The 27,407-nt window shown below is 38.1% G+C and overlaps 1 pseudogene; it reads right to left on the bottom strand.

Moving 5' to 3' along the window:
- Positions 1-12,506: 12,506 nt before the first annotated feature.
- LOC122107187 lies at positions 12,507-12,603 on the bottom strand (annotated as a pseudogene).
- Between the last annotated feature and the right edge of the window lie 14,804 nt (positions 12,604-27,407).

Raw genomic sequence — 27,407 nt, 5'->3', positions numbered from 1 at the left:
TTTCTATGTGTAGGACATCTTTAAGTAGCTTTTGTAGAGCTGATTTGGTGGAGATATATTGTTTATTTTTCTTTGCTATGGAAGAGTTTTATTTGACCTTCAGTTATGAAGGAGAGTTTAGCTGGGTACACTATTCTTGGTTGATAGTTGTTTGTCTTTAGGGCATGGCATATATCATTTCAGGCTCTTCTTGCTTTAATTATCTCTGTTGACAAATCTGAGGTGATTCTAATTGGTTTTCTTTTATAGGTGACTGATCTTTTCTCCTTGACAGCTGTAAGGATCTTTTCCTTGGTCTGAATTGATCCTGTGTGGATTATAATGTGACTATGGGATGTCCTGTTCTTGTCTGGTTTATTTGGAGTTCTAAAAGCTTCTTGTATCTGAATATGCCTATCTTTTTGTGTGTTTGGAAGTTCTCTGCTGGGAGCCTGTTAAACAAATTTTCTAGACCATTAACTTCTGTATCTATGTGCTCCTCTACACCCATTTCCCTCAGATAAGGCCTTCTGATGGTGTCTTTCAAGTGTTGAATAGATCTATCATATTTCTTGGATTTGTCTTGGATAGTTGTATGGTCTTTATCTATAATACCTAGGCTGTCTTCAATGCTGGAGATTCAATCTTCTGCATGGTCTAACCTACTGTAAAGACTTTCTATATTTTTCATTTCTTTTCTTTCTAATTGGTCGGCTTTTATTGCTTCAAATGTTTTGTTGGAGCTTTGTTTTAGGTCTTATATGAAATTCTTTACTTTCTTAATTTGGTGTTCAGTGTTTATTCTCAAATTACTTAGTTGATTGGTTATGGTTTCCTTGTACTCCCATTGCTTCTGTTGGACTCCATTCAGCATTCCTTTGTGGTCTCCCTGACTCCTTTCAGGTGTCTGTTTATGGATTCCATGAATGGCTCTATAGATCTTTGTCTATGCTCATCCCGCTCTTGCAATTCTTCTATTCCTCTTTGATTAGATTTCTCATGTTCATGCAACTTCTGTAGTTCTCTTTGACTGATCTCAGCCTGCTCACACAATTCCTTTATTTCTCTTTTAGTGTTCTCAACCTGTTCACGCAATTCCAGTATCAATCTTTGAGCAGCTTCCTCACAGCCATGAGCTTCCTGTTTTGATCTTAGGTTTGCCTCCTGTCTCTCCCTATCACACACACACTGAGTCCTTTACAGGGTTTCAATCTTTTCATTCACCATATTTACCAGTAGTGTTTGTAGAGCTTTTTGGGAACTCTCTTCTGGATTATACATTATCTGTTCTGTCACCTGATTATCTTAAGTGGGAATTGAGATACCCGGACTTGCCATTTTCCTTGTGTTTTTCTTGCTTATTCTGCGCCTTTGGGATGAAAGTAATGCCAGTTTTGTGCTAGAACACCATTTTTAGGCAAGCATCAACCAAAGTCCTGTAACTGCATAGTCAAAAGTCTGCGGATACAATCTAGTTCAACAGCTACAGTATATTCAGCATTAAACAACTACATATTAATGGGCTAAGAATAGCGAAGAAGAATTTGACAAACCAGAAATTATTATGTTTAGGGAGAAAGGTGCGGGAAAATAGGGTTAGAGGGATATGGAAAAGTAAAAGGCAAGTGAAATTAACCACGTCCTAATCTCACAGAGGGAAATGGATTGGAAAGAATGATAGGAGAGAGAAAAGAAAAAAATTTTAAAAGGGACCAGAAAAAAATGGAAAGACAAATATTTAAACTCTTAAAAATAATGAAAATTTAAAGAAGTAATATTGACAGATGAATGGAGATAGGATGAGAGGAGGGGAGGGATAGAAAGGTGACCTGAAAAACTAAAAAATAAAAATACATAAAATATTGTATAGGTATAAATAGATAATACTGCTATTAAGGAATTTAATCTTTTTTTGTTAGTTTAATCTCTGAATATTTATTAGAAATAATGGTAACCCCAATAATAGTGTTTGCTATAAGTTTGTCACAAAAGAAACATACAAACCAAAAAGTTCAAAGACATAAATCTTAAAATATAATTTCATGATCATAAAGAATTAAAATATCAATGAATAAAAAATATAGTACAAGCAGTATCTTTTTACAGAAAATATAAAATATTAAAAAGGGATGAAGGAATTTCTACTTAAATTTTGTGATAAATTATGTGCATGATGGATAGAGCCAATAATATACTGGGATAAATTGTGTCCAAATTTATAGGTAAAATTATTATTGTTTGAACTAGCCTCTTAAAGGGTAAGGAATTTAATCTTAAGAGGTTTTGAATTGAGTAATACATTTTTGGATTAAGTATGTACACAATGGGGAATAAGGTCTTATAATCAGTGACAGGTATATATGAGGATGAGCAGAACAACAAATAATTCATGCAAAAAGAACAAAAGATGAAAAAGTAAAACAAATGAGAAAGAAAGAACAAAAAAGACCAAAAGGTCAGTAGAGATTTTTTTTAAAAAAAGTACACACACACACATATACACCTAAAATAAAAGTTATAAGAGTAAGAAAAAAAGATTAATAAAAACAATTTTTATAATTAAAAAGTAAAAATTTAAAAAAGATACAAAAAAAGACTTCTTTGATTTTGTTTTTGGGGGATTGATGGGAAGATCCTGTATCTCCCTTGTGTCTGTAACCAGTCTCTTGAAGTCTCTGCTCAGGTTGTGGTGTTTGGTTTTCCTGTGGCTTGATTGGTTTTTGAAGTCAGTTGGTTTGAGCAGGCAGAAAAATTCTCTACAGTGCCAAGGATTTTATGAACCACCTTCCAGGCTAGTTCAGTGGGAGGTAGATCTGCTTTGAGTATCATAAAAGAGGGAGATGGCTGTTTCCTCTAGTTTAGAGTTGCTGTGATAAGGCTGGGTTCTGGGTAAAGTTGAGGCCTTTCAGCAAACAGTAGCTTTTCCCTGAGAGGCTAGCTTTTGAGACATTCACAGAGCCCAGCCTGTAGCCATTCTCAGGGTTTATGTTTACTGATTTTCAATTGATTGTCAGGGTTGCCGTAGGCAGGGGCAGCCTCTGGCTCTGTTTACCCAGTGAAGAAAGCCACTCCTTCGGGGGTGTAGCTTTCTCTGCCTGCTTATGGTGACTTTCCCATGGGTGAAGTTGAGAATGGCAGGTCAGGGTATGTACTTGTGACTCGCTAAATGACTCTTTTGTTTTCATCAAAGGACTGAGTTAGAGGTAACTGCTTAGCCAGGCCTTTGTCTGTATCAAAGATGGATATCTCCAGTGTTGGGGGGAGGGGTGGCTTTCCCTCCTCTGTTCCCTTTGAGAAGGAATGAGGATGTCAGTTTTGTACTCACGCTGGAGTGTTGGTTCCTAGGTAGCCTCTGGTCTGCTATCTGCAAGATGAAGATATCTGCTACTTGTCAGTTCTTGCTGGTGTTGAGTAAAATCTGCTCGTATTTGTCCCAGACTCTCTGGGTTGTAGGCATGGTTGCTTTGGACGCCACCACAGCTGCCACAGCTGCCCCAGCCGCCCCAGCCATGGCTGCTGGAAAATGCTCAGATCTGTCTCTTTACCTGGATTTTCCCTCTCTGGTCAAACTCTCTGTACTGTGATGGCACACTTGGTGTGCCTAGGACTGTTCACTGGAACACTAGAACTGCTTTCTACGCGAGAACTTGTTTAGCCACCAGGCTCTTCTCCACCATCTTCTCGAAATTCCTGAAGGTGTTTAAATATTACTGGAATTGTTTTGGAATAAATAATGTTCACCTTGACTATCTTGAGAAAAAATTGGTTTCTCAGCACTATAGGTAAGAACTTGAGTGAAGGAAACAAAAGGAAAAATGAAGAACAACTCAACACACACATTCAAAAGAAAAAAAACAACCCAAGAAAACAAGTTAACTCAGTACTCAAGAACCTGCAGGAAATGCAAAGATTTTTTTTAAATAGCTATGATAAGCTTATCAAAATCCTGACTACATGGGAGTCTACTGTTGTGAGGATAGTGGTTAAAGCTCAGACTGGACAGAAAGATTTGTACACAATGCCAGGCACCTGTTATTCTAAATTCCAGGAAGAATAACATGAAGTAGATTGAGCCCACGATCATACACAAGTAGGAAGCGAGATTCTATCTGAAAGTTAATCAGGATAATTTAGGGCTGGGTCATGCCAAAGTGTTAAGAAGATCCATTTAGGAGACACAAGACACTCAATTCCAATTCTAATATTATGGGTATTAAAGAAAAAAACTATGATTTTAAATAATGGGAATAATTGTAAGATTTGAATATTTGAGTGGAGAAAAATGCATGAGAGAGATAGAGTTTACCCATGTTGCAATGCTTTGTACTTAAGTGATAATATTATGTGGTACTCCAGACATAACAGAGTTACCTTGCAAATGAGCATGGATGTGCATTTGGGTGAAGGAAATACTCTACTTACACAGGTGTAAATTAAATACTTTTTTGGGGGAGATTTTAGTTCTTGATCTAAGAGCCTGGGTGATATCTCTGAGTCTTTTCTCTCAAGGCTATCACTCTACTACTTTGAGCCACAGTTCCAATTCTGATTTTCTGTTGGTTGTTTGGAGATAAGAGGCTCATGGACTTTCCTGCCCAGGATGGCTTCAAACCATGATCGTCAGATCTCAGCCTCTTGAATAACCAGGATTCCAGGCCTGAGCCATCCATTTTTTTAACAATTTAGTAAATTGTACAGTTACAGATGTTATAATTTATCATTATAACCTTTATAATATATGTGTGTATGTTTATATCAATGCATACATATAGAAATATTTTAACATATTTTTATATCTACAGTAGATTTATGAAATCATCCTTCATTATAAAATAACATGGAAACAAGTTTAATGAGGAGCAAAGCAAAGGGAATTGTCATGTTTCTTGTTGAATGAAATATGAATTGTGAGAATCAGTTTGAGAAAACCATTTAACAAAATGGATAATGACTATTAATTCCTATCCCTTTATTTGCCCATATTGTGCATCCTCACACATGAGTGTCAAAGTAAAACCACACTTTTTTGCCTTTGTATTTAAATCATATGTTATAATTTAGCGGTTATGTGAAGTAATCAAATAACGATTAAAATAATAGTGAGACTATGAGTTAGAGCTGAAAATTATTTTAAATATGATAATAGCTAATTAAATTCCATATCTCTTACTTTTACTCTATTGTCATATCCCTTATTCCCACATTAGGAAAGTACATAGAAGATTCTCACTAAATTATGTGTAAAATTATGAAAAAATGTGTTAAAAGAATATGGGCACATTGGGGCTAGTAAAGTGGCTCAGTGGTAGAGCTTTTGCCTTGCATGCATGAGGCCCTGGGTTTGATTCCTCAGCACCACATAAGCAAAAAGAAGAAAGCTGGAAGTGGTGCTGTGGCTCCAGTTGTAGATCGCTAGCCTTGAGCAGAAAAGCTGAGGGACAGCACCAGAGAGGCCCAGAGTTCAGGCCCCTCGACTGGACAGAAAAAACAACAACAACAACAACAACAAAGAATATGGGCACAGAGTGGTTTTAGCTGATTGAGACCTGTAGGCGGTAGTGTGTTTTTGAGGACTTGATAAACGTTGTGATGGAGATGAAGAAAGGGATATTCTTATTCTGGAAAATTGGCTAGAGGATTGCTCACATAAAAATAGTTATGAATTCTTCCAAAAGGTTACAGTAAAATCGCTCTCACAATCATGTTCACTACTGCACTATTCACCGTAGAGGACTTATGGAAACAGCCCAGACGACCTTTAGTGGAGGGATGGTTGGACAAAGTGTTGCACAAATATACAATTAGGCTGCACTCATCCATTATAAAGACTGTTACAGCATTTGCAAAGAAATGGATAGATCTAAAATTATGTTAAGTAAACGAAGTCAGAGCCAGACACACCAAGGGTGTGTATTTGGAAGCCAGTATTTTATGCAAGTTAAACAACAGTATTAATCAAAGCATGCTATTTGCAGTGGAGTATTTATTTATTTATTTATTTATTTATTTTTGGGTTCGGTCATAGGGCCTGAACTCTGGGCCTGGGTGCTGTCCCTCAGCTCTTCAGCTCAAGGCTAGCGCTCTACCTCTTGAGCCACAGCTCCACTTCTGGCTTTTTTCTTTTTGCTTATGTGGTGCTGAGGAATCGAACCCAGGGCCTCAGGCATGCAAGGCAAGCACTCTACCACTGAACCACCTTCCCAGCACTGCAGAGGAGTATTTAAAAGATGTAATTTCTTATAAAAGTGAACTTTTAATCCAACAGAATGAATACCAGGAGACTATCACTTGGAAAAGGTGAGGGGAAGTCAAAGGGAAGGATTAAATAGACTTCTGGAAGTAGAGAGTGAAGCCATAATATTCAATGCAGATAGTATGAAACTAGAAAAAATGAAAGTGGGGTGAGGTTTGGAAGGATGTGAGAAAGTTATGTAAAGATCCATTGTAATTATAAACAGATTCGTTGAATGGAAAACCCTTTGTACAACTATTTTATAAAAATATAACTAAAAACGATGGGGCTGGGAAGGTGGCTCAGTGGTAGATCGCATGCCTTGCATGCCAGAGGCCCTGGGTTCGATTCCTCAGTGCCACATAAGCAAAAAGAAAAAAAAGCCAGAAATGGCGCTGTGGCTCAAGTGGTAGAGCATTAGCCTTGTGCTGAAGAGCTGAGGGACAGCGCCCAGGCCCAGAATTCAGGCCCCATGACCGGACCCAAAAAAAAAAAAAACCAAAAAAAAAAAAAAAAAAACGATGGAGACATCTGATCTTAAACAATGAGTCAATATGATAATTTCCTGCTCAGAAATTTTCTTTGCAGGTATTTTCCTCATAATGACATAAAAGTGAACAACGCAATTAATATGAATATATCACTTTGCATATCCTAAATAGACACAATATAAAAATCGCAGTAAAAATATTAGAATATATCACATGATAAAATAACAGGTAGAAAGTATCAAACTCTGATTGTTTTTCCAAGTACTTTACCTTTGGTATCTAATTTAATCCTCACAATAATCCCATAAAGTGGAACTACTTCTATTTTTAATTTTAAGATGATGATATTAAGTCTTCAGAGTTACAATTACTAGTACAACATTGCACACACGGTAACTGTCAGCCTGCGGTCTATTCCCACCATATCAAATAACCTCATTCTATTTTGTAACTAAATACCAGCATACAGTCTACTAATTCTAGGAAAATATCCCAAAATTATTGTGCACACTCTAATAATATTTCACTTTATCTTTCTTAGAAAATAGGTAACTAAGCCGGATACTGGTGGCTCATGCCTAAAAAGCCATCTACTCAAGAGGCTGAAATCTGAGGATTGTGGTTCAAAGCCAGCTCTGGCAGGACAGACTGTGAGATTCTTACCTTTAATAAACCACTAGTAAACTGGGAGTGGCACTGTGGTCCAAGTGGTAGAGTGCTCGCTTTGAGTGGAAGAGCGCAGGGACAGTACCCAAGCCCAGAGTTCAAGCCCCATGACCAACAAAAACAACAAAAAAAGAAAATAAGTAACTATAATATGAAAACTCCAAGTTCATAATCACTTATACCTCCTTGATGAAAGGAATTGCTAAACTATAACATTCTTGATTTCTAGCTCAAAATAGTAGAAATCATATTTTATCCCTTCACTCAACACTGCACTGCCTGGTGACCCCATCTCTAGTTAATACAGTCTTACTGAAAGAATGACCTGCCCAATTCCTGACGGAAACAGACTGCAGGTCTTTTGGAGCAATCATTTCCACATTGTAGTTCACCTAAATTGTTTACCATTAGAAGTATTTTGATTGGTTTTTATACCCAACATTTTTAGAGAAATGTACTACTTTAAAATGTTATTAAAGAAAGACTGATATAAAAATCACTTTTACCCCAGATAAATATTTTACCTTTCATATACCCAAGAATGCAGTCTGACCTATCATTAATGTTAGGAATGAGAGGTTAAAAATCATAGAAACCAAGACCTAAGTATGAATTAAAGACTCTCCAACTTGTGAATACAATTGGTTTAAAAAGACATCAATACTACTGCATTTTAAAATTCCCTATGAAAATGATAATGATTCCCTATGATAATGATAATGATAATGATAAACTATTAACACTTAAAAATAACTCATTTTCTTGGGAGTAGGACACAAAACACAGGTTAATCCTAATCGTTTTAAAAGACCTTTATTTATACAAAAACTCACTCATAACTATAAAGATTATAAAACTAACTGAAGTACAGAGACACAAAGGAAATAATTTAACTGCATCATGTACATTCAATGGACTGTTAATAGAAAACAAAGTTATACTAATAATTAGCTTACCCAAGTCACTTACATTCTTTTATTCTATTCCATTTACTTTCATAAAAACTGGGTTTTCATAAAATGACGCAGAAAAAAGACTATATACCCACTTACATTTTCAGATCTTAACAATATTTATTTCAGAAATTTTGGCTCTATAGTCAATGAAATGAAATAATACTAAAATATTCAAAGGATTTTCAGAAATTGCAAGACTTGCTCTGGGATGTTATGTATATTGGAAAAGATATTCAAAAAGCCTTTTTTGTTAAAGTTGCCATAGTTACTCCCACAAAAGAGCCATTAGTAAAGATCCCTGTGCATGTACAAAATACCTTCAAATGCATCCACAATCTGGACATGACACATGCTTTTTGTTTATTCGTTTTTGAAAGGAATATCTAACAAGCATATCCACAATACTTATTTTCAGACAATAAGATGAGATGTTCAAACATAGTATGGGTTTGATTATCTCTTAGTGAGAATAGATATGATCTTGCAAAGAAAGTTATTTTCAACAGAAATACAGAAAGAGTTTATCCAACTTGTGTTTCACAGGAATAACCAGAGAGTAATACCTGTTTGGTCAAGTCGGTCCAAATCACTCCATGAGTGTATCTTAAAAGTATAACCAATTTAAGAAGTCACATACGTATTTTGTACTGATAATCAACTTACACCAAAATAACTTACTACCTAATTATGTCTGTATCTTCTTACCCAACATACAATAAGAGCTGAAAGCGTTCTCTTTATCTAACTTAATGTTATAAATGCTTTGATTATGATGACGTTATTATTAGACAAATAATATATACAGAAGGGTGGTTCCACTGAAAAGACATGACAGAACACTGATATATAAAAACATTGCAACACAGTTAGCTCTTTTCAGCTTCACCCTGTCCACATTGGCAAGCAACATTGCAACAGCACATGCACACATATACACATACACACATGTTCGCACATGTACACACACATATACATGCATGCTAAATTCAGGATTTATTGTACAAAAAAGTTCAAATAAAATTTTAGTGATTAGGACAAATGATAATATGCCTTATTACAAAATAATACATAAACCATCACCACGCATGTTACATTTTACCTGCTTCTCCACATGTGACCACTTAATTTATTTTTAATTAATAAATTACCTTATTAATTAATTTATTTGTTTGGTGTTAATACTAGGGCTTGAACTCAAGGCCTGGCTTTGTCCCAGAATTTATTTTTTGTTTCAGTTTTCTCAAGACTAGCATTTTACTGCTTGTACCACAGCTCCATTTTTAGCTTTTGCTGGTTACTTTCAAATCAGATTCTAATGGACTTTTTTTTCTTGGTCTGCTTTCAAACCACAATCCTCAGATTTCATCTTTCTGTTTAACTACTATTAAAGACATAAGCCATCAGTGTGGCTCCTATTTTTTCCTCAATAGTTATCTAATGCACATACTTAGATAGTAATTTAAAAATGAGAGTATAGAAGCAAGATGTACAGTGGTGATATTGTCCTGTCAGAAATTCAAGTTAGTAATGTAAATTTATTCTTCAGACCATACCCAAACAATACCATGATATAGTGTAAGAGAACTCACTATTGAACATATTAGCTTTAAGAGCTTTCTGATAGATCCATTATTTATTGGTACCCAACATTAGAAAATTGTATGAGGCATTGGTAAAATAGAAGTCCTTTGCATGACTACATACATTCCTTGTTTTTTTTTTTTTTTAAAGACACTTGCTTTCATCTAAAAAGGAGGGCTATCTATTGTCTTCATGTGATTTAGATGATTGAACGTGCTTAGTGAGAAGGTCAAAATGTATTAGTAGTCCTTAACTATCAATTCTCATTTATCTTCTTGTAGAATATAATGATTAAATCAATAGTTCAGAATCATGCTTCCATTGCAAGTGGATCACCAGTAAGAAATCCTCAATACCAATTCCCACAAAGTTTTGTCACAGATACAATCTCCCTGCCTTCTCTGCTGCTTGACTACCTTCCTATTCCTTCATTGTACAGGAAAAGTGTGATTCAACTGATTTCAGTCAGATTTGTTATTAGAATTATCAAGGATTTAGTTTATTGTCTGTAATTTGGTCAAAGTTATATCTCTTTATGTAGGCTACTAAAAATGTATTTACTAATTTCAAGTAAATACATAAATTCTATTTCCATCTTTTTTAAAAAATAAAATTTTGTTTGGTCTATAAATTGATCAGAGGCATGGATTTTGTGGCTAGATAGGTCATTGCACATCTGTCTCTCTCTTTTTCCCTTTCTTGGTTCTCATAAATAATATGATTGTTCCATAATTATCCTAATTTATTTTGCTTTTATATTTTTGGTTGCATCATTACACTTTTTGCTCTGCCATTTAACAAATCATTTATATAGAAGGCATTATTTCCTATTTTCCTAGAATAAACTGCACATGAAGACATCACTGGTCCTCATTTTCAGTGTGTACATTTGAATACGGAGGAACATCTTTCCTCTGTTCTCTAACAATTCCTTACTCTCCGGTTAGAATAATTTCGAATAGTAAAATTGGAAAAAGAGAAAATAAATCATGGTGAATAAACAGATGCAGAAAATTCACCAGATATTTCTGACCAGTTCAACCAATGTGAACTAATAGGGAAATACATGGATACCTCATTCCCACTGGCTCTCAAAGTCTCTGGTTAGGCAATTCTTAGGAATATGAGGAACAAGATGAAAAAGTAAGGAATGGTATCAATTAAATAAAAAAAATGGAGAAAGATCCAAGCAAATTTCTTCATTGGGTTGCCAAAAATATTCGGCTTAATACAGTGCGGAGACTTCTTTCCAAATGGCCACTCATGTGAATAGTAGGGATGACGATGAGTATACCCCTCTTCATTGAGAAGCCTACAGTGGACACTGAGACATTGTCAGTGAGTTGGTGTCTCAAGCGGCACATACAATAATTGTAGATGACTGGACACCCCTGCACAGTGCATATACGTGGAATAATACCAGAGTGGCTTCTTTCTTACTTCATCATGATACAGATACCAATGCCCAAACTAAAGGCCTCTTGATCCCCTTGTATCTTGCTGCTGAGAATTGCGATAGCAAAGATACGCTGGATCTCCTTCTGTTGAACCATTATATAAAACCAGGCCTGAAGAACAACATAGAAGAAACTGCATTTGATATTGCCAAAAGGATAAGTATGTATCACTACCTCTATGAAGTTGTGGAGGGCTGTACAAATTGTTCAACAAAGTCCTAATGTTCGGGTTAAGTTTCTTAAATTTCAAAAATGCAAGTCCATCTTTTGTGTCCCTACAAAATATTTTCACAAAACAAATAAGAGCAATATCTTTTTTTTTTTTTGGTCTGTCATGGGGCTTGAACTCTGGGCCTGAGAGCTATCCCTCTGCTTTTCAGCTCAAGGTGAGCACTCTACCACTTGAGCCACAGCTCCACTTCCAGTTTTCTAGTGGTTTATTGGAGATAAGAGTACCACAGACTTCCCTTTCCAGGCTGGCTTTGAACAATGATTCTCAGATCTCAGCCTCCTGTGTAGCTAGGATTATAGGCATGAGCCACCAGTGCCCGGCAACACCAATATTTTACTGTAAAAATTCATGGATTCCGCGGAATTCTTCCAAATGAATTGCCTGCATTGGATGTCAAAATGTATTCAATAGTTTTTGTATACATGTATAATGATTTCTTCAGAGTTTGTGATTTTTTAATCAGAAATAATTTTAACTTACCTGTTGAAATGAATAGTACAGAAAGCAAAATATTTCTGGTGCTTGTCTGAAAAAGTATATTTTAAAATATTCTATATTCTATGTTTGCATAATGTTCATAATTTATTTTATTTTCTCCTAGATATACTTTGAATTCTACATTACTTTATAATATATAGGTTAATTAATGTGTCCTTTCCGATTGCATTCCATATAGAAACAGTTTGATTCCTTATTTTTTCTAGGTCTTTATTTTTCTTTGGGATAAAATGACAATGTTGTCTAATTTGAAGTTTTGTAAATTTTATGCTATGCAAACGCCTTTCTGAGCTGAAGATTTAGTACACTGATGTCAAACTAAATTTAATTATATGAATTACGTGTATTGTTACACTTGTAATTTTGTAATCAACCTTTTAATAACTGTTTTTCATTTCTTGCATCTGAAAAATGAAAAATATGGAATACTTCTCAAATTTTCTTATTATCCTTTTGCAAGTGCCATGTTAGTCTCTGTATTGTAATTTGAGTATACGTGCTGCTGATGCATGTAGTATCCTCTAAATTTAAGTTGTTAATGATGCAATCTTTATACAGGCTTATATCTATGGGTGCCTACTTGTAACAAGGAAACCTTCTTGTTCCTAACAATGCTATCGATCTTATTTCCCTAAAATTCTGTGAATATTGGAAAAATTGTATTGATCAGTCGATTGCTCACATTTGCAAATTTTTTTTGTCAATGACTATCAAGTCTTTTTATTTGGAATTTTATCGTACTCTCAATTATTTATAGATAGGTCTAAAGGTGATGGCTTTTTCAAGTACTTATTTATCCAACTGAATTAGCTTTGTGGACCTAATGAATTCAAAGTAAGCATTGCTTAAGAGCTACTTCTAAACTTCTTCAGCTGACATTTTCCCAAATGAGGTGTTACTGGCACAAATGTCTACCTGAGCCTTTACACTTCTTCCATGTGGGAACAGACCAACCAGAATATCTTACCCTGAAAACGTAAATTGTCTTACTTGAACAAAACTAATCTTGGTTACAAGGGATGATAGAGAGATGAACAGTTCAAACAGAACTGTTCAGACTAGAAGGTATTTTATCAAAATATAATTTTTATTATACCTTCCATTTCAACAGTAACTAAAGCCAAGAAGGTGAAAAAATTGTTCATATGCATGATTACTTAATGTCCTGGATTGTCTACCATCCAACCAGGCAGGAACTTACACTACTGCCTTTTTATCACCAAATATTTTCATAGTTGCAGGAGAAGTCCATATGTTTCTCCTCATTATTAGGCATTAAATTGATAATGTTTTAATCACAGTGTTTCCCCTTGCCTACATGCTGTAAATCTACAAATGGTAAAGCTTTAGGTCTAACTCTATCAAACACTGAGGCAGAGATAATGGAATAATACTTAAAACAGAGTTGCCTTTGATACAGTAACTACAACAGAACAATGCAAAACGTGTGTCTTTTAATTATATTAAATATAGTTATATATTTTATATTTATATGTGCTGATTTTATATTTCACACAATGAAACTTACTAGAATTAGTTGATAATTTGACAAATAAATTGATATTTATTCCAATAAATAGGATTGGAATATAAACAATTAGGTTTAAAATATATATTAGAATATAAAAAAGTATCAATGCAATGTCTTTAGTATAAACTTGTAATACATTCTAACTGTTCTGGGTCTTCTGAATTCACATGGTAAAAAAAATGTTTTCCTCTAATCTATAATGAATTTTACTCTGCTGCTCTGTTTATTGTTTTAACTCGCTAATCCCAAACTTTTTCTCCATATTTCTGAAGCATTCCTACTGATTATGCCCAAATTTTGCTAAGATGCCTAAAGCATATTATTCTTCTGCAGGACCCATGGGTCATAGGATCCCAGGTCCCAGGTACCTGCATCATCAGATAACAAGGGCAAGACTTCTTACCAAGGCCCATGCAACATGTCAACACAAAGTAATTGAAGACCCATCTCAATTTGTCATTTCCTATATTTCAGGGCCCCAATTCCTTGAGATGCAGGAATTAGCAGTAAGCAATTGTGAAATGCAAGGGAACTTAGCAATTGTTTATCAGAGAAAGCTATTATTTCTATGGCATAAATCCCAAGATTTATGCCATAAAGTCATCATAGCCTAACAGTTTCCAACTTGTAAGGGGCACTTTAAAATTACTTAATTCACATCATGAATACCTTATCTCTATTTTGACAAAATACTACACCTCTGCTAATGTGACGCCCTCCTTGTTCTGAAAAGAACACTACAATAAACTGAGCTGCATTATTTTTCCACCACTGGTATTCTTGGGATCACAACACGTGCAAATATTATTTATATTTATACTTTTTTAGCTATCATAGATATTCAGGATGCTAAGATAGGAAAATTATGGTTCAAAGCCCACCCAGACAGGAAGGTTTCTTAGAATCTTATCTCCAAAAAACTTCTCCACAAAAGCCAGACTCAAATGGCACTGAGGTTGAAGTGGTAGGGCACGAGCCTTGAACATAAACAGGCTCAGAAACTCTCTCCAGGCCAAGAGTTCAAGCTCTAGGACGAACCAATAAAACAAAATCTAAATTGAAAACAAACCCCAAACCTAGCATTTTTCTCCATGTATACAGAGGCACGTAAATAAGGAAATGGCTTCCTGTGTTACATATAGGTAGAAGAAAGAAGATGTCACACAATTACTCTCTTCATACCATATTAAACCAAACCCTTAAAAATCGTTTTTTCTAAATATATAAATTAATGTCATCCATTTGTTGGCAACTCTGTGTAGATTATTCCCATTAACATGGTGTACATGACCTGTGGGAATTATCTAGTAACTATGTTCTAATTATAACACTCTTGAAAGAATATCTAGGCAAATAGAATGCCAGAATCATTTGTGAATTTTTCAATTAATCCCTCTCCTTAAAAAGAATTTTGTAGTATCCTATGGAATATGAAATTACAAATAAAACCAAAAAATATATTTTAAACCTAAATTCTAATTTAACAAGGTCTACAAAGTCCTACATTAGACGAACTTTGCTATTTCTCCAGACTTAAGCTTTTGTAATCCTTCAACATTTATTTGGAATCCAACAGAATGATGCTTATCTACTTTTGCAAATTTTTGGATCGGAATCATGAGCTATTTTGCATCTAGGAATGTTCTGTAATGATGAGAGCATTTAAAACGCAAGTGAGGATATATATGAGTTGCATTCATTCTGAAACTTGACTTCTCAAAACATAATGACAAAATTAGCCCAAACTCTGAACTGTGTATGCTTTCTTGTTGTTTGGTTTGTTTTACTGAGACAAAATTATTCTACCTGGTCCAGGGAAGGTATCGTTATGTAATTCCACTATCTAATCTCCTGTCTGAGTGCTAGAATTCCAGGCTTGTATCACATTGCCCTGCCATAGTTTGTTTATTTAACCTAGAAACAGACTAGCAATTTTGAACTTCTCCTATGATCTTATCCACTAGACTGATTGCTCAGACTGTTTATGTACTATTTTCAAAGATGTTTTTACATTTGACACAGGATATGAGCATTTTCAGATGCACCTGCAAGGTTCCCTGATTCATTCCACCAAGGATCCTATCCCGTTAATAATGATTACTTGACTCTCTTACATCTCTGGTTCCTACCTATGTAATATTCTCAACTTTGGGGGAAAGTTCACTTGAGGGCTTTCTAATATTAAAAATTATCACTTGATTCTAGTCGTACTCAGGACCTATTTTCTATTGTTTTCTAACTTTTCTACATATTCTGAGAGTTGTTTCATTTGTGTATTTTTGTGTGCACCTATAAGTGCCTCTGTGTGTGTATGTATGTTTGTATGTATGTATGCAAAAACCTAAAGCTGTTATTCAGCAATCTTGCTCGTGACTTGTATTCCAGCTTTTGGCTGGTTAATTATATGTAGTGTCTCAAAGCCTATACTGTCCAAGCTGGATGTAAATTGAACTTCCCAGACTCCTTTACATTCTTAGGTTTTATTTTTCCAGGAGTATCAACTTTCAAACTTCAAACACTTTTGTGAGTGTAAAGTCTAACCTGTAGCCCAGATTTTTGACTCAAGGATTCATATAAAGTTAGATGAACACATACATTACATATCCTGAGTGTTCACTGTTAGAAATGTGATCATAAACCAAGTTGTTGTGAGATCTGAGGATTGGGGTTTAAAGCCAGCATGGGTAGGAAAGTCCTGGAGACTCTTTTCTCCAATAATTACCAGAAAACTGGAAGTGGCACTGTGGCTCAAGTGGAAGAGCACTAGCCTTGAGCTGTGTTTCAGATGGACAGCACCCTGTCCCATATTTCAGGTGCCAGGAACAATAACAAGAAGAAGAAGAAGAACAACAACAACAACAACAAAAGAATATCAGAAAAGGAATGAAAAAGATGTGTGATCTTAGCCACCAGGTTCATTCCTATTATAATTCCTGTTCTCTCAAGATGGACTCTTTTTTTCCAGTTAAGTCTATTCTCCCATATCTGACTTGCATTGGAAACAGAATCATTCTTCCATTCTCCTTTTTGCACATTTACATGATTAGCAAGCGTGATTTAGAAAGGGAGTGGCCTCATGCTTCATGTTCCACTTAGGAGTAATGCTTTCTCTATTTCACTCCCATAAATCTACATACTGGACTTGGTTTTATTGTTTCAATGTTTTCTTATTTGTAGCGTCTTCTATATTGTATTGAACACTTATACATAAACAAAGAACTTCTTTTTCTCCTAAAATTGCTTTTGTTTCTCTTACTGTTAAGTCATGTACACTTGGGAAATTAATGCACAGCACATAGACTCACAATAAAAGATCTGAGAACCTTCTTCCCATTTAAAATTCACCTTAATTTACAGAGCATATAAGAAGTTTGAACAAAATGTTCTCATGGATAATGTATTTATAAGCAATTTAAATTTCATTTCTCTTTACTAAGTTGTCTCTGAAACACGTGTTACCTCATGTCCAAAAGTGTCCTTGTGCTATTTCAATGAAGCCAGAAAACATTCATTTTTTTTCTGGAGCAGCACCATAAATTGTTACTGGAAGTAACTGTTAATGGATGTGGAAACTGATCCAGGGAGAGGAATTGAACATAGAGAAATGACAAAGTTGAAGTTAACTATTGCTTTCTTTTTTGCTGTATAAGAAAAGAATCCTAGGCTGGAAGGAAACTCTGTCCCTGACTTTTTTGAGTATGTCCTTTACTCATATAAACCTCCTCTGTAAACTTCTGTCTGAGAGTATTACAAAAGGAAACTATATGCCATTTGAAGGCCAGCATAGAACAAAAGGAAGTAACTTTGTTTTAAAAGTGTTCTACTGCAAAGAAGCAAAGATATGGACATTTTAAGTGTCTTATGGATGGATGTTTCACTCCTGAGATGATTCTATTGTTGCACGAATCAGTTATCAATTCCTTTAGTCTGGTCCTGAGTTTTCCATAGCAATAAGGATTCCAAAATAGCAGGATCCAGTGAGTATGATCAGCAAAAGCAGCCTCTTCTCAGACAACCATTATTTTAAGGAGAGTCCCAAAGAAATACCCAGGGTTTGTTTTGTTTGCTTGTTTGTTTAGTTTGTGCTGGTTCTGGGGCTTGAACTTAGAGACTTGCCCCTGTCCCTGAAGAGTTGTCTTTCTTTCCCACCTGGCCCAATGCTAGTACTCCACTACTTGAGCCAAAAGTCCACTTCTGTCTTTTTTGGTGTTTAATTTCAGATAAGAGTTTGACAGACTCTCTTGCCTGGGTTGGCTTTGAACTAACACAGTAAGAAAACTAAGTGACATCAATTGTATGTACTTCTCTTTTGAACCAAAAAATATTAGATGAAGTTTATTATAAAGCTAATATTGACAATTTTTAAAGAAAAGACTATGTTTAGCAAAAAACCATAACAAATAACTCAGCAAAAGTAGGTGCACCACTAAAGCATTTGGGACGATTACTATTGACTTCATCATTCCTTTGGGGGAAACTTAAAGCCATATTTGCACTTTTTTGTTGGTTGTGGGGATTGAACATTGATCCAGGGCACGGTCTCTCAGCTCTTCAGCACAAATTGAGCACTCTACCACTTTAGCTACAGCACCACTTCCTGATTTCTGGACTTAATTGAAGATAAGTGTTTCATGGACTTTCCTGACCAGGCTGGCTTTGAAACACAATCCTCTGGTCTCAACCTCCTGAGTAGCTAGGATTACAGGCATGAGCCACCAGCACCCGGCTCATATTTGCATTTATATGCATTTTATGTCACTATGTAGACAAAGAATGAAAGAAATCTGAACCAAATGTTGTGACAGCTTTTCAGAATAATTGAGGTAGCAATAAATATGCCTCCTTTTTCCATTTTGTTACATTAATGACTCATGAGCTATTGGACTCTTAAATTAACATCCTCTTTCCTCTTTGTAGGTGTATTTAGTATCAGGAAATGTTCATAAAGAAATATAGAAAGACATATTTTTAGAAAGCAAAGGAGATCAGGTATAAAAGAACAGCATAGAAGCAGATACATTTATCACCCAGAGATTAAGAACTAGCATAGGAAATTTTGAATGCTAAAGGCAATGAGGCGTATGCTTAGTTGATAACTCGTTCTTCAATAACCAAAAATGGTTCCCTAGAACGGTTTGTGCTATACCTTAGTTACTATCATTTTTTCATTCCATCTGGAGTTATTCTTTCACTTTTGTCACAACTGATAATTAGCCTCTGCTTTCTTGGTGCGATGACTGTCCAAAACAGTTTCCAAATCTCACTTAGACTATCCTTCTCATTGTGATTAGCAGTGACCCTACTCAAAAGCTTGGAATCTTTGAATTTCCAGAATTAATCTTCACCTGACATCTAAGCACATTCCTGGCATTAATTGCTGTGACCTAATGAACAAAACATTTTTTCAACACAGTATCCTAACATAGGTAAAGTACATGAATTAGGGACTATTGTCAGGTATCAGTATGGACAGAGCAATTATATATTCCAGGTATGGGTTCTGTATTTTGCATTTACTAACTAAATGTTCATTGTTGTTGTTGTTGCTGTTGTTGTTTTGGCAGTCCTGGGGCTGAAACTCAGCACTTGGGAATTATTCCTCAGCTTTTTTTTTCCCTCAAGGCTAACCCTCCACCAGTTGAGGCACAGGACAACTTCCAGTGTTTCCTTTTAAATTTTGGGTGCTGAGGAATTGAACCCAGGGTTTCATGCATGCTAGGCAATCACCATATTATGAAGCCACATTCCCAGAACCCTAAATGACTTTCTTAAGATGGCATTATATTTTCATTGTGTAAGTATGTGTCATAATTTTAGCCAGAAATTTTTTTCTAGAAAAGAGCATTGAACACAGTACTCAGTCCAGTAAGGCTAGATGGACAATGGATAACTTTCACAGTGTAGCCAGGATACAGAAGGACTTACCTCATGGAGCTGGTACAACAGACTGAGCGAGACAGCTTCTGACCCAAAGCCTACCTCCAGAATGAGAGGGCCATCTTGGTTCCAACCACATGGGGATGCTGGGCCACCTCCTCTAGCACCCATTGAATCAGTTCCTGAGAGAGAAAGAGGAAGAAAGACGGTCAGAATTACACTTAAGCCAGGTGATGGTGGTTCAGGCCTATAATCCTAAGTACAATAGAGGCTGAGATATGAAGATGATGGTTTATAGCCAGCCCAGGCATGAACAACTGTGAGACTCTTATCTCCAAAGAACCACCAGAAAACTGGAAGTGGTGCTGTGACTAAAGTGGTAGAGTGCTAGCTTTTAGCTGAGTAGCTCGGGGAGCTGCCCCAGGCCCAAATTTGAAGCCCCATGACTGAAAAGAAGTGGACTTCCCACCACAAGAAGTGGACTGAATAGCACCCATTGTCCTAGGGAGCATAGCAGAGAACTCAGGCTGAGCTTCCTGTCAGCTGGGCGTCATTAGTAGGTCACCCGGCTTCTCTGTGCCTCAGTTTCCCCAGCTTCAAATCTGAACAAAGTGAAGAATCCTGTTACTCATGGAGATAGGCAATAATCCCATACCTGTTGCACCATTAATTACACACACCATCTGAGATTTTTCCGGGTATCTTCCTTTCATATACTCACAGAATTGCCAAGAACAGTATCAGATGGACCCTCCCTCTGTGCCTGTCCCTGCTGCAGAGATCCCTCTGTATTCATCCTTTGTTTCCTTACAACTGTCCCATGAGTAGATTAAAGTACAATGGTTGAGGCCCAACCCAGAGCTTCACCTCTGGTAAAGAATCGGCTGCCGTGGACTGAGTTTGGGACAATCCATCTAAACCAATGACTGAGCATGGTGCTACATATCTACCATCCAAACTACAGAAGACCGGGCCTGGTGGCTCATGCCTGTCACCGATAGGAGGACCATGATCCAGCCCAGGCTGAGCATATATTAATTCTCCATCTCAGAAATGCCCAAGACAAAAAAGCTTGACTTGCATGGTAGAAGATCTGACTGGCAAGCCTAAGGCCTTGAGGTCAAACCCTAATATAGCAAAAAGAACCAGAGTTCCAGTGCCAGAGGCTCATACCTATAATCCTAGGTACTCAGGAGGCTGAGATCTGAAGATCAAAGCTCAAGATTTAAAATAGGGTTGGCCTCGCCCATCAGGCGTCATGATGAGAAGACCCAGAGTCTGACCTATGCTGTTGCGCTCCATACTAGCATAACTCATATCCTCACTAAGTGTTGGCCTTGCTCTCTGTCCCCCTAGGAAGCTATCCCCTGCAGGCCGCACTCCCAGGTCCTCCCAAGCTCCCACTGCCACCATCCAGGCCCAAGGGAGTACACAGCTCCATTGCACACAGATCCCTTGTTCTTGTAATTTTACAGTGCTGTGTCCCCTTCAAGCCTCTCACCCTTCCAGGCCCCCAGACCTCAGCTGTGAAGCCCATACATAGATAGCAGGTAGCAGGTAGAAGTTACCAAAGCATTCAGCCTCCTTGTTACAACCCACTTCTACACACACACACACACACGCACACACACACACACACACACACACACACACACACACACACACACACGCACACACACACACATCCAGACCGGTGACAGATGACTCATCCATGCAGCACCTGCAATTTGCCAACTGATCACTCACCTGAGCACAGTCAGGCTGTACAAAGAAAAAGATGATCTGTCTCTCTGTCTGTCTCTCTCTGTCTCTCTCTGTCTGTCTTCAGGTGAAAGATTGGCTGAACACGGAAGACAAGGGCTCACACAGCAAGGGTTTCTATCTTCTGCATCCAACACCTCCCATCCGCAGAAAAAAAGGAAAAGACCCCAGAAGGCAGGTGTAGACATGCTGCTCCACACCTCTGACTAAAGCCACCGGGTTCCCACCAGGGAGAGGAAGGGTGCTGATGTGTGGCTGTGTGGCTCCCACTGCTCCAGGCCAGGGAATCTGTGGCGCCCACTCCTCATCCCATCCTGCATCTCCCCGTTTCCTGGGACATTAGCCGCTGGGGATGGAGGTGGGATCCTCAGGTCAACACCCACCCCCACCCCTGGGGCACATTTGTGCCAGGGCCTGGGCCAGACTGTGGGGCACAGGGGAGGCAGAGTCCAGGTTGGAGGGGAGGGGATATGGGGTCGCAGGGTGCGGGGCTGTGTGGCAGCCACTCACATGTGTTGCTGGCAGAAGCTATTGGCAGCTGCTCCTGGTGGGGCAAGCAGCAATGGCAGAGGCATGACAGACACTCAAGCCCTGAGCAGAGGACAGGGGAGCCAGGATCAGGTCAGGGCCCCAAGCTGGTTCGTGGCACACCATTGTACCATTGCCTGAGGAAACTGTGGGTCTGAGCCCTCAGCACCAGGTTTGAAATGCTGCTCCATGTGAAGGGGGGGAGAGGGCCGGGGCTCAGGCAGGTACATGGTGGGCCTGAGGAAGGCCTCTCCTCTTAGGCCTCAAGTCTCTTGCTCACCACTCAGCCACCTCTACCTTCCTCAACTGCTGGTAGTGATGTTAACAAACGGAGGGAATCAAGGTGCTACTTGGCAACATGGAATGTGGGCGTGGCCACCATTCTTGTATCCCATTGGTCAGAAAGAACCATGAAACAATGGGGGTGTGGCTGGAATCCTGTGATGTAAGCAGAATGGGCGGAGTCAAAATGATGGCAGCCCCTTTCCCAGGGAACTCTGTCCAATCCAGTTGGGGACAAGAGGGTGACCTGCTTTAGCCTGATGACTGCACAGATTGTTGTGTATGTCTGTTTGTTCCCAGACCTTGAACTCAGGATCTGGGCACAATCTGTGAATTGCTTTTGATCAAGTCTAGCTCTCGACCTCTGGAACCACACTACTTTACTCCTGGCTTTGTTGGCACAAGTTAGACAGGACTTTCCTGCCTAGGGTGACTTTGACCATGATTCTTCTTTCACAGCCTTGTAAATTTTAAGGAAGACTGCTGAGAGCCACTGATGCCTGGCTAATCATTGGTTTTGCTGATGTTCCTGGACAGACCTGTGAGTTCCCTGTCCTCAGATTTAAGTGGTAGGAGCTGGAGCCCACAGTTTGAATCCTGGTCCTGCCACCAACAAATGGCAGGAGATCCTATGGAACTCATTCCTATTCATGTGATTACCAAAGGAATGTGATGTATGTCATGATTAAATGGGCAGTACTTGAATGACTTGAGGATAAAATTATACACAATTACATTATAAGACACTGGTCAGTATTAATTAATACTTTATGAAGCATTTAAACAATCACATTCATTAAATGGAGGCCAAATGAAATACCTACGAATTGGGCATCACATAGCATGGAGATGCCAATTTTTTTCTGCCAGGACTGGGATTTGAACTCATGGTCTAGGTAACCCTGCTGTTGCACTGTGTGGGAAGGGGAAGCTTGCCTCCTTGAATTCAAGAAATTCAAGTCTGTTCCTTAGGCCTGAAATCGATGACCACCAGTAGAAAACATCCTATTTGTGCACATTTTAAATATATGATTTATATTTATATACATACGTTGATTCCATATTGCATTCAGTGTAGTTATTTATTTTATTTTTTGTTTTATTCATGTATTGACTACTCATTTTATTGACTATTATGACACATAGAACAGTGGTTACATTGATTACATAGGATAAAGGTTTGCATATGTATTGTACATCCTTCCTGACACCCAGAACTTTCACAGAAATGGAAAACATGTGTCACCATCAGCTTCTTAGTACACGATTCATTTTTTGGGAGTGCTGGCATCTGAACTCACAGCCTACAAGGCCCAATTCATGAATGGGTGAGTGTCAGCCTGCCATCCTGGGGCAAATTGAGCTGACAGGCAGTTCCAAGTACCTGAGATCGAGCCCCAGCGGTTGACAAAATAAGAACAGATTGACGTGCAGATGATAGTACACAAATAAATATATATCGTTATAGAGTGTCAGAGATGTCTATACATTATTCAGTTATATAGGCTACACTCCTACCAATTCTTAGGTATTTATAATGCCTCCATGTAATTAATGTTATTGTTTGCATTCTTAACAAACTATTAAGTAAATCAATCAATATCCTGAAATTATTGCATTCTGTAACAGTATTCTTTAATCCTTCATAAATATTAAATAAAATCAGTCTCCTGAAATGATGCTGTCTAATTTTATAGGAGCATCATACACCATCAACTCATTCAACTGTGACATTGATAATATTACCTTGTTATTCCCATGGATGGGAACGAGTCTCTTAGTATCTTCTGCCATTGATTGGTGTCAGGACTAGGATTCGAAATCAAGGCTTACATTGCCATGTGGACCTGTGACTTCTTCAATAGTCTGACAACCTTCAGCAATGCAAGGTGAAGTGCCCTTTGCAACAGTGTCATTCAAACCCAGGAGAGTCACCGTGCAAAGGAAGAAAACATAAAAAGGCCATCTCGCTGCATTTTTTTCTGTACATTTTTGCCACAAAAGGCCTGGGGGTCTAGGATTGCAGGATCTACTGTGGGTCCAGTGGCAGCACCTCAACATAGGGTGATCGAAGCTGAGGCAGAGTTACCACAACCTGAGTTCAAGCTCCCTGCTGAGCAAAAAATAATTGAAAGAGATTAGCTCCCTGGCTTGCAATTCACCCCCTTTATTCTGCCAGGCTTTGGATTTGAACTCTGGGTAAATCTGCAGCACTGTGGAAGAAGTGGAAGCTCACTGTACTTGAACATAAGAAAGTCAGGCCTGTACTCTAAGGCAAAATTCAAGCCCAAGCCTTGGAAAACATACTATTTATATACATTGTAAATACAGGATTTGTACTTACCTATGGATGTTCAGTCCATACACGTTTGGTGTATGTACTTTTTGTTTTATTCATTTATTTACCATTGATTTTACTATGATGACACCCATTCCCTTTATTACATTGATGACATCCTATTACATGTAATCTAAATTTGTAGACGTGTTCTCCATCATGCCTGACACCAGGACTCTCAGAGAAAAGGAAAAAAAGTTTAACACTTGGCTTCTTACTGCATGATCCAATTGTTGGGAGTGCTGGAATCTGAACTTAGGGCTTAGCAGGACCAATTGGTGAATAGTTCAAGGTGATCACAGCAGCCTGTGAGCAACAACGGAGTTAGGCCATTCCCAGGATCTGACATTGATCCCCAGGATGTGCTACGATAGTCATAAATTAATAATTTAAACATAGGATCTATATTTACATATATGTATGGACAGCATCTTGCCTTTGGAGTACTTTTTGTCCTGCTTTTCTGTCTTATGTAAGTATTGTGTATTTTACTGAGTAAGGTAACAGATATAACAACCTATTGCCCTGGCTATAGGGTTTCCTATGCATTCTCCATCCAAGCTGAGACCCAGGACTTTCACAGGACAGGAAAAAAGGTGAATGGATGGGCTTCTCACATCAGGATTCATCTTTTGGCAGTGTTGGTATTTGAACTCAGAGCCTATCAGGCCCAATTGAGGAAAGGGTCAAGGTGAGAACACCAGCCTGTGAGCAACGAAGGAGATAGGCAATTCCCAGGACCTGACATCGAGTCCCAGGGAGGTCCAGATAGTCATAAATTCATAATTTAAGCATAGGATCGATATTTACGTACATGTGTGGACAGCATCTTGCATTCGGTGCACTTCTCCTTAATTTGTGTCTAATTCAAGGAGTTGTTGTGCATTTTACTGAGTATGGTGACAGGTATAACTGTGCTGACATGGATGACAACCTGTTCCTATGGTTATAGGGTTGCCTATGCATTCTACATCCTAGTGGAAGACCAGGACTTACACAGGAGAGGAAAACATGTTCAACGACTGGCTTCTGACAAGAGAATGAATCTTTTGTCAGTGCTGGGATTTGAACTGAGGTCTGGGTAGCATTGTTGCACTTTGGGGTAAGGGAAATCTCACCATCCTTGAAGACTAGAATGTCAGGTCTGGATCAAGGCCTGATTTGAAGCCCCAGCAGTGGACAAAATAACAAGCACGACTTTTTTAAATGTAGAATCTCCCTTTACCTACAAGTGTGGTATGCATCTTGCATTCAGTGTAGTTATTCTTTCTATTTTGTGTCTTATTCATGGATGTATTGTGTATTTTATTGAGTATGGTGATAGATATAACTATGCTGACATGGATAACAACCTATTCGAATGTCTATAGAGTTGTCTATATAGAATACTCCATCCTCGCTGAGACCCAGGACTTTCACAGGAGAGGAAAACAGGTGGATCGATTGGCTTCTCAAATCAAGATGAATCTTTTGGCAGTGCTGGGATTTGAACTCAAGGCCTAGCAGGCCCAATTGGTGAATGGGTCATGGTGAACACACCAACCTGTGAGGCACTAAGGAGGTAGGCAGTTCCTAGGACCTGAAATGAAGCCCTGGTGGTGGCCAATATAGTCATAAATTATCATTTAAACACAGGATCTATATTTCCATACATGGATGGGCAGCATCTTGCATTCTGTGTAGTCATTCTCTTTATTTTTTGTCTTATTCATTGATGTATTGTGTATTTTCTTGAGTATAGGATGACAGATATAACTGTGGTAACCTGGATGACAACCTATTCACATGAGTAGAGAGTTGCCTATGCATTCTCCATCCTAGCTAAGACGCAGGACTTGCACAGCACAGGAAAACTGGAGCAATGACTGGCTTCTCACATCAGGGTGAATTTTGGCAGTGCTGGGATTTGAACTTTGGGCCTAGAAGGCCCAACTGCCCAATGGGTCCACATGATCACACCAGATTGTGAGCCACTAAAGAGCTGGTCGGTTCCCAGGAAGAGAGATCAAGCACCAGGGAAGCCACAATTGTCCTGAATGCATCATTTAAACATGGGATGTATATTCAAATCCGTGTGTGGACTGCATTGTGCATTTAGTGTAGTCATTTTATTTTGTATGCTATTCATGGATGTATTGTGTATTTTCTTCAGTATATGATGACAGGTATAACTGGCCTCACAGGATAACAACCTATTCCCATGGCCACAGTGTGGCCCATGCATTCTTCATCCTAGCTGAGACCCAGGACTTGCACAGGAAAGGAACACAGGTGCAACAATTGGCTTCTGACATGAGGATGAATCTTTTGGCACTGCTGGGATCTTAACTCGGGGACCAGCAGACCCCATTGACGAATGGGTCCATGTGAGCACACCAGCCTGTGAGCCACTAAGGAGTAAGGCCGTTCCCAGAACCTGAGTTGGACTCACAGGTGGAGGTGTGGGGGAAGGGCACACAGCAGTCATCCATTCATAAGTTGAAAGTAGTATGCAAATAAGTAGACATTTGTATAGAGTAGGAGAGACGATAACCTGTGATGGAATCCAATCTACCATGTGTCTACTGATTCTTGGATCTTTCCAGATGCCTTCATTTCATGACTGTGATGATTATTGTCATGCTTAATCAGCACTGCTTTACAAATAAGCGATGCCCCATGAGTCTTGCCTATCATTTCCTAGTCACTTCATGCATGAACTACTCATTCCATGAGATCAATCACATTCCATGACTTTTCCTGTTCCAGAAACCATTATCTCAGGATTTCCCGCCATTGCTTTCTCATTGGGGTGGGCTGAATTCAAGCCTCAGGCATGGAAAACATACTCCTTATATATATTTTAAAGATAGGATTTATACCTCTATAGAGATGTTCAGTCCATATCACATTTAGTGTGGTTATTCATGTTATTTCTTTTTTTATTCATTTATTTATGATTTATTTTATTGACTTTGGTGATACCTATACCATTTATTACATTGTTTACATCAAATCA

The sequence above is a fragment of the Dipodomys spectabilis genome, unplaced genomic scaffold, assembly GCF_019054845.1.
Source record: "Dipodomys spectabilis isolate Male_0828 unplaced genomic scaffold, ASM1905484v1 ptg000047l, whole genome shotgun sequence".
Classification (NCBI taxonomy): Eukaryota; Metazoa; Chordata; class Mammalia; order Rodentia; family Heteromyidae; genus Dipodomys; species Dipodomys spectabilis.
This window is presented reverse-complemented; position numbering and strand designations above follow the sequence as displayed.